The sequence below is a fragment of the Hibiscus syriacus genome, unplaced genomic scaffold, assembly GCF_006381635.1.
Source record: "Hibiscus syriacus cultivar Baekdansim isolate YM2019G1 unplaced genomic scaffold, ASM638163v2 tig00110637_pilon, whole genome shotgun sequence".
Taxonomy (NCBI): domain Eukaryota; kingdom Viridiplantae; phylum Streptophyta; class Magnoliopsida; order Malvales; family Malvaceae; genus Hibiscus; species Hibiscus syriacus.
In genome coordinates this window covers 506,156-518,397 of record NW_024062808.1, presented here as the reverse complement: position 1 = coordinate 518,397, position 12,242 = coordinate 506,156, and the positions used below count along the sequence as shown (strand labels likewise).

Genomic DNA, 12,242 nt, shown 5'->3' with positions numbered 1-12,242 from the left:
AGAGAAAGCATCAAACACCAAGTTTGTGCAAATCAAGCCAATTTTCCTTTCAATATTCATTTTGCTTTCAAGAACACCATTTGTGCTCATTTGTAATTATTTTTGAGTGTTCCTTTCTTGTTCTAGAATTGTGCAAACATCTTACCTTGTGAGGTTTTCCTTGTAAGTTTGCAAATTTGTGTATTTCTCTTTGAAAAAGAGTGTGCTCAAGAATTAGGGGTATAATTCTTGAGAGAGTTGTAAGGTTATCTCTTTGGCCTCAAAAGAAAGAACAAATTAGTGAATTTGTTGGAAAATCCTTAGTGTGGATAGCTAAGGTAGTGGACGTAGACTTTGGTTGATAAAGTCAAACCACTCTAAATCGTTGTGCAATTACTTTCAATTTTCTGCAAAAGCTTCCATAAAATTTTAATTGCCAATTCACCCCCTCTTGGCCGATTTCGTCAATCGATTAACTCAACAATTGACATCAGAGCCTTACTCATTTAAAGGTTTAATTGCCTCTTGAGTCGATCCGGGAAGAGTTAAATCGATAAAGATGGCATCTACTTCTGGTTCATTCTCCATGGAAGAATCCAGACCTATTGGCGTGCCTCCACACTTCAATGGAACAAATTATCGTCATTGGAAGAGGTGTATGATGATATTCATCAAAGCATTTAATATGGAAGCTTGGATGATAATCAAGAAAGGATATTCCTCTCCTACTGAGAAGGCAAAGAAGTAGAGTGTTCAAGAACGGAAGGAAGCTCAACAAAACTCAAAGGCTATGCACATGTTGTGTTGTGCAATTGATCCTAATGTATATAAAGGAGTTTCTTCTTGTTCAAGTGCCAAGGAAATGTGGGATAAGCTTGAGGAGATCTATAGAGACAAGGAAGAAGAAGAACCAATAAAAGTGATGTCTCTATTAGCTCTCACAGAGCCAAAGGTATCTTCTAACTCAAATATATCAAATTCAAAATCTTTTAATGAGTTACAAGATGCTTATTATAAATTATTTTTGAAGTTTGAGACCATGAACTCTAAATACAATAAATTGATTTCTAAATTTATTGCTAAAAATAATCCTATTTTGAAAGCTAAAACAGACTTGGAAAATCAAAATGAAATGTTGAGAAAGGAGTTAGAGCTTTCAAAAATAAAATCTGAAAACTTTGAAAAAGAAATTTTCAAATTAAACATACTTCTTCTAGAAATGAAAATGGATTTTGAAAATCAAAATGAAATCTTGAAGAAGGATTTAGAACTCTCAAAAATGAAATTTGAAAGTATTGAAAAAGAAAATTTCAATTTAAAAGATAAGCTTGAATGTTTAACAACAAAAAAAGAGATCATTCTAAATAATTCATTTAGTTCAATAATGACAATATGTTCACATTGTCATTATCATGGTCATAAGGAACATACTTGTCCTTTAAAGAAAGGAAAACGATTTAAAATTAGACAAGTATGGGTTCCAAAAGGAACAAGAGGCATTGAAACTAATGTTCAAGGATCCAAAGCAATTTGGATACCAAAATCTACTTAAATGTCTCTTGTACGTGTGTGAGAGCGATGGTGATAAAGATGATGATATTCAAGATGCTCTAGCCACACATAAAAAAAGGAATGGGTAACCTCTAAACTTAATGTTTTTATTATTTGGTTACTCATTTAGTTTATGCATGCATGAGGTTTTAAAGTATTGGATTATGTTTTTATCTCATGTATGTTAAAAAAAATACTGTATGATGAACATGGTAATTTTTGGTAATGTTTTATAAACTCTAGTTCATCATATTATTTTTTTTGGTCAAAATTGTTTTTAAAATGTAATTAATATCTCTTTAACAATTGATATCGATTTTTCAAGAACTTTGGTTTTGCAAAATTTTTGACCTGAAATTTTTCTTAATGTTTATGCATAGATTTTTGTTTAAATATTATAAATTTTTAATGCATAACATTTTCAAAAACTTTATGCATGTGCTCTTAATCTCTATAATCAACATTGCATAATGTTTTATATGTGAATGGATTAAAAGCATAATCTTTTGAAAAATAAATTTGATAAAAGATACAATGTTTTATTTTAAATGATTGCAAAATTGATTGACATTGCATCTATTTTCGATTATGCTTGTTGGTCATAAAATAGGGATATATACATGATGCATTTAGATTTTATTGATATGACTATTTTGTGCCTAGTTGCTAGGGATGAGCATGATAATTTGTTATGGCATAGGAGACTAGGACATGCTAGTATGAGTGTTTTGCAACGGTTAGTTCAAGGAGAATTGGTTCGAGGGTTGCCTAAACTAAAATTTGATAATGATAAAATCTGTGATGCTTGTGCTAAGGAAAACAAAAGCGAGTTTCTTTTAAATCCATTAATGATGTGTCAACTAGTAGAGTATTACAATTGATCCACTTAGATCTTTTTGGGCCATCTAGAACTACTAGCTTGGGTGGAAAACAATATGCATTTGTCTTGGTAGATGACTATTCTAGATATACTTGGGTTCTATTCTTAAGTACTAAAAATGAAGCATTAGAAAAATTCATCACATTTTCAAAAATAATCCAAAACAAAAAAGGTTACTCTATAACTAGTGTTAGGAGTGATCATGGAACTGAATTTGAAAATCTTGGATTTACTGAGTTTTGTAATTCTAATGGTATTAGCCATAATTTTTCAGCGCATAGAATCCCTCAACAAAATGGAGTTGTTGAGAGGAAAAATCAAACTTTAGAAGAAATGGCTAGAACCATGCTTTGTGAAAACAATTTGACAAAGTATTTTTGGGCGGAAGCCACAAATACCGCTTGTTATGTTATTAATCGAGTAATGATTAGTCCTATTTTAAAGAAAACTCCATATGAACTTTTCAAAAATAAAAAGCCTAACATTAGTTATTTTCATCCTTTTGGGTGTAAGTGTTTTGTTTTAAACAACGGTAAAGATAATATTGGCAAATTTGATGTTAAAAGTGATGAAGGAATTTTTCTAGGTTATTCCTTAAATTCTAAAGCTTATCGAATATTTAATAAAAGAACTTTGGTTGTAGAAGAGTTTATACATGTTGTTTTCGATGATAATCTCATTCTGAGGAAGGATTCTTGTTTGAATGATGATGTAGGTATTATAAATACAAATGACGTTAGACATGACATTGGAGAATCATCATCAAAGAAAGAAATGAAAGATGAAGAAACTCATGATCCTCTTGAGAATCCAACCATTGAAGAAAGTGAAGTATCTTATCCAAGAGAGTACAACTATGTCAAGGTAGGTGAGATTATAGGTGATCCATCAAAAGGGGTAACAACTCAATCTTCTCTTATAAATATTTGTAATTATGTTGCATTTATTTCATGCATAGAGCCTAAGAATATTAAAGAAGCATTAAATGATGAACATTGGATTATGGCTATGCAAGAAGAATTAAATCAATTTGAGAGAAGTAAAGTATGGACATTAGTTGAAAGGCCTAGTAATAAATCTACTGTAGGTACTAGATGGGTATTTAGGAATAAGCTTGATGAGAGTGGTAATATAGTGAGAAACAAGGCTAGACTTGTTGCTCAAGGGTATACTCAAGAAGAGGGCATAGACTATGATGAAACATACGCTCCCGTAACTAGGATGGAAGCAATTAGAATGTTATTAGCATTTGCCTGTTTTCATGAATTTAAACTATATCAAATGGATGTTAAAAGTGCATTTTTAAATGGTTTTATAAAAGAAGAAATGTATGTGGAACAACCTCCAGGTTTTGAAGATTCAAAATTTCTGGATCATGTTCTTAAATTGACAAAAGCACTTTATGGTTTAAAACAAGCTCCTAGAGCTTGGTATGAAAGATTGTCAATTTTTTTAATTGAAAAAGGTTTTTCAAAAGGGAAGGTTGACACTACATTGTTTTTAAAGCATAAAGGTAAAGATTTATTAGTAGTTCAAATTTATGTTGATGATATAATATTTGGTTCTACTAATGATGTTCTTTGCCAAGAATTTTTTAAGCTAATGCAAAGCGAATTCGAAATGAGCATGATGGGGGAGCTCTCATTTTTCTTGGGACTCCAAATCAAGTAAAGAAAAGATGACATCTTCATCAATCAAGCTAAGTACGTCAAAGATATGCTCAAGAAGTTTGGACTGGAAAATGAGAAACCTCATGACACTCCAATGAGCTCTTCTACAAAGCTTGACTTGGATGAAGGAGGTAAATGTGTGGATGTTAAATTATATAGGTCAATGATTTGTTCTTTGCTCTATCTAACTGCAAGTATACCAAACATTATGTTTAGTGTTTGCTTATGTGCTAGATTTCAATCATGTCCTAAGGAATCACATTTACTAGCTGTTTAGAGAATCTTTAGATACCTTAAGGACACTCCTAGTTTAGGACTTTGGTATCCTTGAGACTCTAGCTTTAGCTTGCATGCCTTTTCTGATGCGGATTATGGAGGATGAAAATTAGATAGGAAAAGCACCTCTGGTACTTGCCAATTCCTTGGAAATATGCTGATTTCTTGGTTTTCAAAGAAACAAAATTGTGTTGCATTATCTACTACTCAAGCTGAATACATTTCAACCGATAGTTGTTGTGCACAAGTTTTATGGATGAAACAACAACTTTTTGATTATGGAATTGAAGTAGGTACTATTCCTATCAAGTGTGACAATACTAGTACTATTTGTCTCACTAAAAATCCCATCCAACACTCTAGAACTAAGCACATTGAAATAAGACATCACTTCATTAGAGACCATGTCACTAAGAAAGATGTAGTTCTAGAATTTGTTGATACTTTGCATCAATTAGCGGATATCTTTACAAAACCTTTAGACAAGGAACGTTTTTGGACACTTAGGAGAAAATTAGGTTTAACCAGCCTATCTTCACTTAGTGTTTAAAATAATTTTAGCACTTTTAAGACTAAATGAAAAATGCTTATAATAGTATATTTTTTAATTGCATTCATTGCTATTAGTTAGAGGGAGTTTATGATTCTTGATGACAAATTGAATTTATGTTCAAATGTAGTTTAAAGATTAATTTGATTGATTGAACATAATTAATTTTTGATATATGAGTTATCAATACCACTAGAGAAGATTAATTTAGCATTTTAAGTGTTTAAAATATAGATTTTTGAATTATAGGGCAGAGGGAATCGATACCCCCTTTAAGGGGAATCGATTCCCCCTTTGAAGGGGAACCAATTCCCCCTAGGGGAATCGATACCCCTATGGGGTTCTGGTTTTTACGGGCAGAACACCCTATTTTTCTCAAACCTCTCTTCTTTCTTAAACTTCGTTCATCCTCTCTTTCTCTCTAAATCTCCATTTTTGCCAAAATCATCAAATGCAAGTCGGAATTAGATCGTTCTTCAACTTCTAATCCTTGCAAACAACATCACATTCTCATAAAATCCAAATTTTAAGGGTAATATTTCAAAATCCTCTATTTCATTGATTTTTGAACTTAGGACTAGTTTTGATTAGTTCTAAGATGAACATTACATCGGGCATTGGTTATATGATGATTTTACAACCAATTTCATCAAAAACACTCAATTTTTCAAAACTATCTTTAAATTTCGAAATAAAAAAATTGAAAATTGTTGTTTTAATTGATTCAATTATGTTTTCATAAAAACTATACATATTATGATTTTCAAACATTATTTTCCAAATAGTTTTTCAAAACATTGCCCTTTAGGATTCGGTTTGGAGAACCTTGAAATATTGAGGACTCATTTGAGTTTTGGGTTTGATTATATTGCATACATGTGTTTAAATTTGCAGGTTACATATTCTATTTTGATTCTTAAACCATGTCAAATCCTAAACGACCTAGGACATTGTCTAGTAGCTCAAGTCAAAATCGACCTCTTATTCCTCCACCTAATCCAAATAACCCAAATATGACCATTATGAACTCTTGTTTCAATGTACCTGGTTGTGGACAAGATCTATACCATACTTGTTTTGAGTCATACAAAATCTGGGACGAGCGTATTCCTTCGATCCAAGCTATAAAAGATATGGACTTCCAATATCTTCATACTCTTAAATCCTAGAAGTTTGATAAACTCTTTAAACTCAAACCTTTGGTTTATCATCAATTAGTCCGCATTTTTCTATTCCAATGTGGTATGTGTCCAAAACGAGCGCCGATCTGAAACTATAGGAATTCGATCATATCTTTTAGGACAATTCATTTTTATTGACTCCGGCACAATCGCTACCCATTTTGAGCTAGATAACTCAGGTTTAATGAAAAAGAGACTGTGGATTCACCCTATAAGTATAAGGAAAGTGAGAGTACCCTAAGAACTCATCGTGATAGATTCCTTCATTATTTGATCTCTTGGTGGTTTAGACCATCCGGAGGTAGGTACTCCTCCCTTAGGAACATAGATATATGGTCGATATATTGTATCCAACATAAAAAGAAGATTAATCTGCCACAGATCATCTTTAGTGAGTTTCCATAAACATTGTTCCTTCCAAGAATATAGAAACCTTGGTTTATGGTTGTCTCCTTAGTAATTTGTTTATCAAACTCGGTCTTTGGGTCAATGGGTTTATCATCCCGAACTCAGAACTTTGAATTATGAAACATTTTGATGTTCATGGATTGTTTTATTTTGGATGTTTGAATTTGTTGGATAATTGGATATTTGAACTTACATGCTTATATATTTGGTTTGGTTTTAACTTTCATTTTGAGCTTAATGTTGATTTTTGCATCATTTACATATTAGTTGCATTATGACCAATTTTTGTCATTTCACATTATTTATGAATATTGAATTATGGAACTAATGGCTAACGTTTCTCTTGATTGTGATCTTAGCAGCTTAAGCTATATATATTTATAATCAATTAGCTAAATGATTTCAAAACCTTGTTTAAAATCTTTTAAAATGTCTTTTTGATTTAACAAAAAGGGGAGAAGTGTTAAAGTAAGGGGGGTAATTTTTCAAAAACGTCGTTTTTGATTTCAAAATCTTAAAATTACTAAAATGTTTTGTTATATCAAAAAGGGAGAGATTGTTAAAAACATTTTGATATTTTGATATAACAAATTAAGATAAATGAATTTTAAGATTTTCCAATAAGGTTTTCTAAGTATATTCGATATAATTATTTGAATATCAAAATATTACTCCAAATCTTTTAAAAGTCATTTGTAATCCTTACTCAAGTGTAAAATTAAGTTTTAGTCTTAAAATAATTTCAAAACAATTTTACAAAATATTTCGAACCATTTCAAAGCCAAAAATTCCAGATTGCTCATGGGGAATCGATTCCCCCATGAGGGTACGATTCCCCCTGAATGGTTTGGCTCCGAGAATTCCAGTATGCTCGGAGGGAACCGATTCCCCCCCAGGGGGTACCGATTCCCCCCACTTTTCAACGGTCGAATATTTGAATTTTACACTTAGGGAACCGATTCCCCATAAGGGGTACCGATTCCCCCCACGCTCCAAGCTGTTGTATTAACTGTTTTCACACTTAAACGGCTCCAATAACTTCATTAATGATCCCCAACGTTCAGAAGTGATTCAAGGTGTATTTAAACAAGTTATGAAGCCTTTGATCAACAAAAAATTATAGAGAAACAAGAGAGAAAGCATCAAACACCAAGTTTGTGCAAATCAAGCCAATTTTCCTTTCAATATTCATTTTGCTTTCAAGAACACCATTTGTGCACATTTGTAATTATTTTTAGTGTTATTTTCTTGTTCTAGAATTGTGCAAACATTTTACCTTGTGAGGTTTTCCTTGTAAGTTTGCAAATTTGTGTATTTCTCTTTGAAAAAGAGTGTTGTTGAAACATTTTAATATTTCGATATAACAAATTAAGTTAAATGGATTTTAAGATTTTCCAAATGATTTTCTAAGTATATTCGATATAACTATTCGAATATCAAAACATTACTCCAAATATTTCAAAAATCATTTTTGATCCTTACTTAAGTGTAAAATTATGTTTTAATCATAAAACAATTTCAAAATAATTTTACAAAGTATTTCGAACCAATTCAAAGCCAAAAATTCCAGATTGCTCAGAGGGAACCGATTCCCCCCCATAGGAGAAACCGATTCCCCCCTGAATGGTTTGGCTCCGAGATTTCCAGAATGCTCGGAGGGAACCGATTCCCCCCAAGGGGTACCGATTCCCCCCTGTTCAACGGTCGAAATATTTGAATTTTACACTTAGGGAACCGATTCCCTATGAGAGGGAACCGATTCCCCCACGCTCCAAGCTGTTTTATTAAATGTTTTCACACTAAAACGGCTATAATATCTTCTCTAATTATCCCCAACGTTCAGAAGTGATCCAAGGTGTATTTAAGCAAGCTTAGAAGCCATTGATCAACAACAAGAAACATCAAGCAACTAGAATCAAGAGAGAATCAAAGAGAAAGCATCAAACCTCAAGTTTGAGCATTTCAAGCCTATTTTCATTCAATATTCATTTTGCTTTCAAGAAAACTTTTTGTGCTCAATTGTATTCATCTTTGAGTGTTCTTTTCTTTGTTCTAGAATTGTGCAAACATCTTACCTTGTGAGGTTTTCTTGTAAGTTTGCAAATTTGTAATCTTCTCTTTGAGAAAAGAGTGTTCTCAAGAGTTGGGGTATACTCTTGAGGGAATTGTAAGGTTATCTCTTTGGCCTCAAAAGAAAGAACAAATTAGTGAATTTGTTGGAAAATCCTTAGTGTGGATAGCTAAGGTAGTGGACGTAGACTTTGTTTGAGAAAGTCGAACCATTGTAAATCGCTGTGCAATTACTTTCAATTTTCTGCAAAAGCTTCCACAAAATTTTTATTGCCAATTCACCCCCCTCTTGGCCAATTTCGTCATTCGATTAACTCAACAATTGGTATCAGAGCCTAACTCATTTGAAGGTTTTATCGCCTCTTGAGTCGATTCGGGAAGAGTTATATCGATTATTAAAGTCATCAATGGCCTCCGCTTCAAACTTCGACTCCGGTCTCGATTCGATGCCCGTCAACAAGCCTCCTTTCTTCAATGGAGCTAACTACACCTATTGGAAGAATAGAATGATGTACTTCATTCAAGCAAGTGACATGGGAGCATGGAATGCCGTAGAAGAAGGATACATTAAGCCTATCACTCATCCAAGGTTGTGGAGTGAAAGAGATACAAAAATGTTCCAGCTCAACTCCAAAGCCATCCATATTATCTTTTGTGCTCTTGGACCAGATGAATACGGAAGAGTTTCATCGTGTACAACTGCCAAAGAAATATGGGACAAGCTTCAAGTCACACATGAAGGTAGCGATGAGGTAAAGAAATCAAAAATTAGTATTCTAACGCATAGCTATGAAAATTTCAGGATGAAACCAAATGAAGACATCAAAGCTATGACGGATAGATTTTCAACGATTGTCAATGGTCTCAAATCATATGGAGAGATTATCTCAAATGAAAAGCTTGTGAGGAAGTTAGTCTACTCCCTCCCAAAATCATGGCAATCAAAGAAGACGACAATCATCGAGTCTAAGGACCTATCGTCTTTAACTCTTGAAGAACTTATCGGTTCACTCCTCACTCATGAGATGATGCTTGAAGATGAGGTGGACCTTGATAAAGTTGAAGAGACACCAAAGGAGAAGGAGAAGAAGAAAAACATTGGAGTTGCTCTCAAATCCACAAAAGATGAGAGTGATTCTAATGATGATGATGATGACGAGGAAATGGCATTGTTTGCCAAACGGTTCAGAAAAATGATGAGACTTTACCAAGGAAGAAAATTCAAACGAAACGAAGGCCTCAAAAATGAACCAAAAGAGAATGACCCAATCATTTGCTATGAATGCAAAAAGCCGGGGCATGTCAAATATGATTGCCCACAATTGAAGAAAAAGGGTCAATCAAAGAATAAGCACAAGGCTCATGTGGCTACATGGAGCGATGAAGAAGGTTCCGATGAAGAGGAACAAGAAGTAGCAAACTTGTGCTTGATGGCATTCGGGGAAGATTCTAAGGTAACCTCTAACTCATCCGATTTTGATGATTTATCTTATGATGAGTTATTTGAGGAGTACAATGGGTTGGCTTTGGATTATGAGAAATTGTTTTTAAAATATAAAAATGATGTTTCAAAATTGAAAAATGAAAACAAACTCATATCCAAAACCAACAACGATCTTGAAAGTAAAATCAAAAATTTGCAAATCAAACTAGAAGAGTTTGAAAAGAAAAATTTAGATTTGCAAAATTTACTTTCAAAGATCAATGATGATCATCAAAAGAAAATTGATGATCTTAAAACTTCTTTTGATAAAGTTGGAACAAAACATTTTGAAAAAGGTGGAAATTCAAAATCCAACTTTGTTAGAAAAAGTTTTAGAAACTACAATCATAGAGGTCCCCAAAGAACCTCTAATGGAAAAATCATTAGAAGCGTGTGGGTTCCTAAAGAACTCATTACTACTAAAGATAAAAATATCATACACAAATGGATACCTAAGGGGACTAGGATTTTGGAAACTAATGAATATGGACCCAAAAGAATTTGGGTACCAAAAATCAAAAATTAATCTATGTTTGTAGGGAAAAGAGCATTGCTACAAGGCACGGGAAATAAATTCAAACTCATGGTACCTTGATAGTGGATGCTCAAGACATATGACCGGAGACAAAAGCCGGTTCATTGAGCTTAACGCCAAAAATGGAGGAGAATTGACTTTTGGAGACAATTCAAAAGGTTACATTGAAGGTATTGGTACAATAGGTAATACCTCTTCCATACAAATTAAGAATGTTTTATATGTGAATGGATTAAAGCATAATCTATTGAGTATTAGTCAATTATGCGATAAAGGATTCAATGTCTTATTTGAAATTAATGGTTGTAAAGTCATTGACATTGCATCTAATCGGATTATGCTTGTTGGTCATAGAATAGGAAACATTTACATGGTGCATTTAGATTCTATTGATATGACTAATTTATGCCTAGTTGCTAAGGATGAGCATGATAGTTGGTTATGGCATAGGAGACTAGGTCATGCTAGTATGAGTGTTTTGCAACGGTTAATTCAAGGAGACTTAGTAAGAGGGTTGCCCAAGCTTAAATTTGATAATGATAAAATCTGTGATGCTTGTGCTAAAGGAAAACAAAAACGAGTTTCTTTTAAATCTATTAATGATGTATCAACTAGTAGAGTATTACAATTGATCCATTTAGATCTTTTTGGGCCAACTAGAACTACTAGCTTGGGAGGAAAACAATATGCATTTGTCTTGGTAGATGACTATTCTAGATACACTTGGGTTCTATTCTTAAGTACTAAAGATGAAGCATTAGAAAATTTCATCACATTTTCAAAAATAATCCAAAATGAAAAAGGTTACTCTATCACTAGTGTTAGAAGTGATCATGGAACTGAATTTGAAAATCTTGGATTTATTGAGTTTTGTAATTCTAATGGTATTAGCCACAATTTTTCAGCACCTAGAACCCCTCAACAAAATGGAGTTGTTGAGAAAAAAAATCGAACTTTAGAAGAAATGGCTAGAACCATGCTTTGTGAAAATAATTTGCCAAAATATTTTTGGGCGGAAGCCACAAATACCGCTTGTTATGTTGTAAATCGAGTAATGATTAGGCCAATTTTAAAGAAAACTCCATATGAAATTCTCAAAAATAAAAAGCCTAACATTAGCTATTTTCATCCTTTTGGATGTAAATGTTTTGTTTTAAACAACGGTAAAGAAAATCTTGGTAAATTTGATGCTAAAAGTGATGAAGGAATTTTTCTGGGCTATTCCTTAAATTCTAAAGCTTATCGTGTATTTAATAAAAGAACTTTAGTTATAGAAGAGTCTATACATGTTGTTTTCGATGATAATCCCCTTTCGAGGAAGGATTCTTCTGTTAATGATGATGTAGGTATTGTACAAGCAAATGGCGTTAGACATGACGTTGGAGAATCATCATCAAAGGAAGAAACAAAAGATGAGGAAACTCATGATCCCCTCGAGAATCCAACCATTGAAGAAAGGGAAGTATCTTTTCCAAGAGAGTACAACTATGTTAAGGATGGTGAAATTATAGGTGATCCATCAAAAGGGGTAACTACTCGATCTTCTCTTAGAAATATCTGTAATTATGTTGCATTTATTTCATGCATAGAGCCTAAGAACATCAAAGAAGCATTAAAAGATGAACATTGGATTATGGCTATGCAAGAAGAATTAAATCA

At 32.9% G+C, this 12,242-nt stretch overlaps 1 protein-coding gene across 1 annotated transcript in view; it reads right to left on the bottom strand.

Annotated features, from left to right (window-relative positions):
- The window catches only part of LOC120136728 (3-methyl-2-oxobutanoate hydroxymethyltransferase 1, mitochondrial-like), a 28,679-nt gene extending 18,340 nt beyond the window's left edge, over nucleotides 1–10,339 (bottom strand). Inside the window, exons 1-2 of the mRNA XM_039152688.1 lie at nucleotides 10,333–10,339; nucleotides 4,559–4,562 (exon numbers count right to left, since the gene is read on the bottom strand). The gene's annotated coding sequence lies outside the window, so the exon portion shown is untranslated. The remainder of the gene's footprint in view (nucleotides 1–4,558; nucleotides 4,563–10,332) is intronic.
- Nucleotides 10,340–12,242: the final 1,903 nt, after the last annotated feature.